This window comes from Euphorbia lathyris, chromosome 9 (assembly GCF_963576675.1).
Source record: "Euphorbia lathyris chromosome 9, ddEupLath1.1, whole genome shotgun sequence".
Lineage (NCBI taxonomy): Eukaryota > Viridiplantae > Streptophyta > Magnoliopsida > Malpighiales > Euphorbiaceae > Euphorbia > Euphorbia lathyris.
In genome coordinates, this window is record NC_088918.1 from 14,566,843 (window position 1) to 14,574,422 (window position 7,580).

The window sequence follows — 7,580 nt, forward strand, 5'->3', positions numbered from 1 at the left end:
ATACAAGTTAAAAGAATCATATTAAGTGCATATTAAGTTCATATGAATACATATTAAATACATGAAATTATTCAATTGAAAGAATTGAAAAAAAACCTAATGTATTAAATTCAATGAACTAAGTTTGTGAAATTGGATTATGCGTTTGAATAATAAATCATAATAGATTAATCTAAACATTTAATTATCGTTATTTTACCAATAAGTTCAACTATCAGAAAATAAATGAACTAAGATGAATAGAAAAGTTAATTTATTTCTTACCAAAAAAAAAAAAAAAAGAAAAGTTAATTTATTAACAAAACACATATGTACAAAATAGAAAAGTAAAGAATTCAATTACAACAAAAATAAGAAAAATATGTACAAAATAAAATTGAAAAACCTAAACTATTCTATATATTCATCCCTATCAAGCGGGATTCTTCTAGCCCTATAGCGATCAATTTGCAACTGCACGAAAGCCTGACATTCCGGTGCAGAAAGAAAATGAGGGCCTGCTCGAAATACACGTTTCACAAGTCCTTCGTACTCGAGAAACTCATAATCGAGAGTCGGGAAACTCTCATCCTCGCTCCAAGGAATATCGATAGTACCCTTGGTACCGAGAATTATCCCACAAATAATATTCCCGAATCCAATCTTTTTATCCGTGGATCGAGATGCAGCAACAAGACCTTTCATCAGAATTTTGGAAGAATCTACTGTATTGCCTTGGAACACATCCCCAAGGACATACAAATCAGTGTCACGGACCACACTACTGAATGTGCGACCAAACAAATTGTGACACAAAAATTTGTGCAAATACAGTATGGAACTGGAGTGAAAAGACTGATTGTAGGCGAGTTTAGAATTGAATCGCCAGAATCTAGTGAGCATTCTCCAAATATCAGTGGATGTCATGTCTTTTCCAGTATGACGTTTGATTGTATCCCTCGGGGGAAAACCAAACCAAGCATGCAACTCGGGATAGCCGAAAGTGAAGATTTCGCCATCTCGATGAAAACTGAGACGTACCCGTCGTTTATTGATGAAACGAACGATACAAAAGAATTTGAGTATCCAGTCGCCTATTATAGGAAATCGCATTTTGGTGAATTTTGTCCACCCTAAGCGTTCCAAATAGCGGCTCATGTCATCGCTAATTCCAAGCTGAGCATTAAGAAAGTCATCCATATACAACATTCCAGTGAAGAATTTGTAACGGAGCCTCCAGTAACGCCTACCTTCATCGTGATTGAAGATAGGAAATGACGCCTCATATCGTTTAGATAAGTCTGGGCATTTGTTGCTTGAAGTAGCATTGTTCTTTGAAGGTTTGTTTTTGGTAGGCATAGTGTAGAACTAAAGATACAAGGTTTCTGTAACTTAGGAAAAATGGTGTTTGAAGAAAATCAGAAATTTGATCTGACAAAGATGAAAAGATTTGTAACAGAACCAAGATCCTCAAGGACTTATTTATAAGATTTTAGGATGAAATGAGGTGTTGTTTTGATGGGAAAAGGCATAAAATTATACCTTTCTGAATTGAAGAAACTTAAGTTTTCGTTTATGAAAGGGTTTGTCTGCAGGTTGAAGATGATTCAGGCCTGATATTGCAGAAATAACGCGTGTCGCGACCGAGAATTCCAAATTCTCGGTCGCGACACACTGATTTCCTTGCGGAGATCAGGCGTCGAAACCTATATCCCGATTCTCGGTAGAGAATTTAATATTCTCGGTAAGTTCAGAAAAACCTAACCTATTTGGACAATTGTGAAAAAGAGGATTCTCGGCTGAGAATTCCAAATTCTCGGCAGAGAATTGCCTGAAACTTCAATTTCGGTCTAATTGCCTAAAATCATGAAATAAACATATTTTATGCATCTAAATCATAATATAAAATCATCTAATCATAAAAATGGCATGTGTAAAAATAAAATAAAATAAATAAATAAAAATGAACAAAAATCTAAAAGAAATAAAACAAAATAAACTGTGTTAGAAAAGCTAAACGATTTAAACGTCAGATAATAATGTTACGAACTTAATTCCTATGTGTGAAATATTTTTGTAATAAATTTTACATCGATTACCATTAACTTTGAAACAAACTCTGTTAGGGCCTTCCAGTTCTAAAGAACCATAATCGAATGTTTTGACGACTAAATACGGTCCTATCCATCTGGACTTAAGTTTTCCTGGAAATAAACGAAGTCGTGAATTAAATAACAGCACCTTATCCCCAACATTAAAGTGTTTGACTTTAATCTTGGCATCGTGCCATTTTTTCACTTTTTCTTTATAAATCTTTGCATTTTCATAAGATAGATGGCGTAACTCATCTAATTCATTTAAATCAAGCAAACGTTTCTTACCTGCTTGTCGTAAATCAAAGTTAAGTTCCCCAATAGCCCAATAGGCTTTATGTTCTAATTCGACTGGCAAATGACATGCCTTCCCATACACTAAGTGGTATGGAGTCATTCCTATTGGTGTTTTAAATGCAGTACGGTATGCCCATAACGCATTATTGAGTTTACAAGACCAATCTTTTCTTGAAGATGAAACTGTTTTCTCTAGAATCCATTTGAGTTCTCTATTAGATATCTCCGCCTGACCATTTGACTGAGGATGGTATGGCGTAGACACGCGGTGGCGTACTCCATATTTTTTCATAAGCGTATCAAAACTTCGGTTTATAAAATGGGTACCGCCATCACTAACGATGACTCTTGGACAACCAAATCTACAAAATATATCGTCAAGAAAATTAACAACTACTTTAGAATCGTTTGTCGGGGTTGCAATTGCTTCAACCCACTTTGAAACATAATCTACGGCGACTAATATGTAAGTTTTACCAAAAGAAGGGGGAAAAGGTCCCATGAAATCTATTCCCCACATGTCGAAGACTTCAACTTCTAGCATGGTTGTGAGGGGCATCTCATCTTTCCTTCCTAAACTTCCAGTTCTTTGGCACTTATCACAACGAGTAATAAATGAACGGACGTCTTTAAACATCGTAGGCCAAAAGAAACCACATTCAAATATTCTAGCTACTGTCTTGCTAACTCCATTATGTCCTCCATAAGAGCTAGAATGGCATTCCGACATTATGGATTCATATTCATTTTCACCAACGCATCTCCTAATTATCCCGTCACCGCAAGTTTTGAACAAAAAGGGATCTTCCCAAAAATATTGTTTAATGTCAAAGAAAAATTTCTTCTTTTGTTGGAAAGATAATCCTTCCGGAGCAATATTGGCTGCAAGATAATTAGCAATATCTGCATACCATGGCGACATGACACTTTTTATTTGATAGAGATGTTCATCAGGGAAATCATCTCGTATACCGATAGTTTCACCTATAGGACCGTTTTCATCTTCAAGTCTCGATAGATGATCGGCGACAAGGTTTTCTACTCCCTTTTTGTCTTTAATTTCTATATCAAATTCTTGTAACAATAAAACCCATCTAATGAGATGTGGTTTTGCATCTTTTTTAGCAAATAAATACCTTAAAGCTGCATGGTCAGTATATATAATAACTTTCGAACCTAACAAGTATGACCTAAACTTATTGCATGCAAAGACTACAGCTAACATTTCTTTCTCTGTTGTGGTGTAGTTTAATTGTGCATCGGATAGTGTGTGACTTGCATAATAAATGACATGAAGTTTCTTATCCTTCCTTTGACCTAAAACACATCCGACAGCTAAATCACTTGCATCACACATAATTTCAAAGGGTAAATCCCAATCGGGTTTAGCAATAATAGGTGTACTGACTAAAGCTGTTTTCAATGTTTCGAAAGCTTTAACGTAATCTTCATTAAAATCAAAAGTTGAATCTTTCATGAGTAAATTAGTGAGTGGTTTGGAAATTATAGAAAAATTCTTAATAAATCTTCTGTAAAAATTGGCATGTCCTAAAAATGACCTTACCCCCTTAACAGTAGTTGGAGGGGGTAATTTTTCTATTACTGAAGTTTTTGCTCTATCCACTTCTAATCCTTTTTCAGATATTTTGTGACCTAAAACAATTCCTTCGTTAACCATGAAATGACATTTTTCCCAGTTTAATACCAAATTTGTTTCTTCACACCAAGACAAAACTTTATCCAAGTTTTTTAGGCATGAATCAAAAGAATCTCCATAAACTGAAAAATCATCCATAAAAACTTCTGTGATATCTTCAATGAAATCATTAAAAATCGCAGTCATACAACGTTGAAATGTTGCAGGTGCGTTACATAGACCAAAGGGCATTCTCCTATATGCAAATGTTCTGTAAGGACATGTGAAGGTCGTTTTATCTTGGTCATCCGGGTAAATATATATTTGAAAGAATCCGGAGTAACCATCTAGAAAATAGTAGAAAGCATGACCAGCTATCCTTTCGATCATTTGATCAATGAAAGGAAGAGGAAAATGATCTTTCCTAGTTGCTTTATTAAGGTTCCTATAATCTATACAAACTCTCCAACCAGTGGTGGTTCGTGTAGATATTAATTCACCTTCTTCATTCCTTACAACTGTTATGCCTCCCTTTTTAGGTACACAATGGATTGGACTAACCCATTCACTATCCGAAATAGGATAAATGATTCCATTGTCCAGAAGTTTAGTAATCTCATTTTTGACTACTTCTTTCATATTCGGATTTAGGCGTCTTTGCCTATCCGCTTTAGGTGGCTTATCTTCTTCTAAGTGAATTCTGTGCATTACAATGCTCGGATTAATACCTTTTAAGTCTGAAATTTGCCAACCCATACTTCCTATCCTATTTCTAACAACTTCTTTCAATTTCTCTTCTTGAACCTGTGTTAACTTGTTAGAGATAATTATAGGTAGAGAATCGCCTTCGCCTAAGAAAGCGTACCTCAAATGACTTGGTAATTCTTTAAGTTCTAATTTAGGTGGAACTATAATCAAAGGCGGAACCGGTCCATCTTCTCGAATCAAAGGTTCTGGGTCCTTATCTTCTAGTTCCTCACTCATTATAGGTTCTATTATTTCTTCTTTTTGAACAATGTCATTGACACATTCTTCAATTAAATCAAGTTTCATACAAGCGAAATCTTCCATAGGATATTTCATAGCTTGGTTCATATCGAACTCAATCTTATCATCTCCTATGCGTAAAACTACTTTCCCTTCCGACACATCAACTAGAGCACGTCCCGTGTTCATGAACGGTCTACCAAAGATTAGCAGACAATTAACGTCATAAGCAAAATCTAAAATAACGAAATCGGTAGAAAAAATAAATTTGTCAACTTTAACTAAAACATCCTCAATTATACCATATGGTCTTTTAGTGGTTTGATCCGCTAATTGCAAAACCATATTGGTACGTTTGATATCTTCTTCTAAGCCTAACTTATTAAAAATAGATAATGGCATCAAGTTAATGCTTGCTCCTAAACCACAAAGACAACTTGGGAATTCAATGTCTCCCAATTTACACGGAATGGTAAAACATCCGGGATCTTTGAGTTTGGTGGGCAAATTACTTGACACAATTGAACTGCAATCTTCAGTTAGTGAAATGGATGAAATTCCTTCCCAACTGATTTTCTTTGAAATTAAATCTTTGAGGAATTTACCATAGTTGGGAATTTGCGTAATCGCATCCATAAACGTCAAATTAATATGCAAATTTTTAAGTTTGTCTAAAAATGTTAAAAGTTGTTTGTCATAGTCCTTATTGCGGACTTTGTGTGGAAAAGGTGGTTTGGGTACAAAAGTTTTTGTACTAGAGTCAATTGGTGCATCTTTTTGATTTAATGTATCTTCTTTGGGCTTTGGTAAATCAGTTCCAGGTAAAGTCGAATTTCCGGGCATTTCCAGGCCTAAGTAATTTTTCCCTGAGCGAAGAGTGATAGCCTTAACATGCTCTTTCGGATTTTCTTCCGTATGGCTTGGAAGACTTCCCTCTTTGCGAGACGGAATTGATTTAGCGAGTTGTCCAATTTGAACCTCCAAATTATGGATGCTAGATGATTGGTTTTTAATAAGCTGATCGAATTTATTCTCGATCCGTTTAAAACCATCGTCGTGATTACTTATTTTTCCGTTTATAGCATCAATAAATTTGTCGATTTTAGAAGATAAAGTGCTAATCATATCTCTTGATTGATTTTGATAATTAGCAGTACGATTTTGATTAGCATTAGCATTATTATTATTATCTCTCCAGTTAAAGTTAGGATGATTTCTCCATCCAGGATTATAGGTGTTGGAATAAGGGTTATTGGTTTGGTTTTGCCCTTGGACAAAATTTACCTGTTCAATTTCGCTCATACCTTCATAATCCACATCCGTTTGGATTGGCTTACCATTAGGATCACACGGTGCCATAAACCTATCAATTTTATGCGATAAGGCAGAAAACTGGGCTTGCAACATCGCAACTGGATCAAGATTCACTATACCTTTAACCGATGACGTTGTTGAGGATGATGGTTTCGCTACCGGTATGTGTCCACATTCCGCGGGCCACATACTGCTGTTGATTGCCATTTCCTCCAAAAGTTCTCTTGCTTGGGCAGATGTTTTCTTCATGAATAACCCTCCAGACATAACATCCAATGAACCTCTAGTTGTAGGATTTAGTCCATTATAAAATGTTTGCATTAAAAGTTCAGCGGGCAATTGGTGGTGTGGGCACAAACGTTGAAGTTCTTTAAAACGTTCCCAAGCCTCATAAAGAGTTTCATTATCATTTTGAGAAAAAGATGTTAACTCTTTTATGACTCTTGCGGTTTTTGCTAAAGGAAATTTTTTTGATAAAAATGCTTGGGCTAATTGCTCCCAAGTCTCAAATGATGCGGCTGGCATAGAAGTTAACCACTCTTTGGCTCGATCCTTCAAAGTAAAAGGAAAAAGGCGAAGTTTGATTGCTTCTGCAGTCACGTCAGTAATTTTAAAAGTGTCACAAATTTCTAAGAAATTTGTCAAATGGGTATTAGGATTTTCGTTAGGTAACCCGTAAACTGTTACGTTATTTTGCAACATATTAAGCAATGCTGGCTTAATTTCAAAATGGTGTGCATTAATTTGGGGTCTAACTATACTATTTGTTACACCGGCCACTCCTGGCCTAGCGTAATCCATGAGTGTAGCCATAATTTCTGGCTCGGTAACTCTGGTTTTTATTGGGGTCTTGTTTTTGTTTTTGTTTTTGTTGTCTCTCTTGTTCTTTTTAAGAGTCCTTTCAATTTCTGGGTCAATAGGATCTAGTGACGTGCCTGAACTTCGAAAACTGCGCATGAACCTGAAATTTTGCACGAACCGAAACTACCTACAAAACAGAATTTGAAAAATAAATATATTAGTAATTTGAAATAAATAAAATATAAAAGTTTGAATACGTATAAATAAACCTAGATTCGAAATAAAATACGAAAAATCTAAATTTTTTGTCAAAAATTTTGGCGTTCCCCGACAACGGCGCCAAAAACTTGTTGAGCGATTTCCGCTAGTGCATGGTATACGCTTGTAGTAATAAAAGATATCGATCCCACAGGGAACGTTTTTTAACAAAAACTTATTTTGAATAGGTTAAATATACTTTTAAGATTTATAAT

The 7,580-nt window shown here is 35.3% G+C and overlaps 1 non-coding gene across 1 annotated transcript; it reads left to right on the forward strand.

The window, feature by feature from the left end:
• Positions 1 to 6,643: 6,643 nt before the first annotated feature.
• On the forward strand, positions 6,644 to 6,750 carry LOC136207627 (small nucleolar RNA R71). The gene has a single exon (XR_010676758.1). It is a non-coding gene; the product is annotated as a small nucleolar RNA R71 (small nucleolar RNA).
• Positions 6,751 to 7,580: the final 830 nt, after the last annotated feature.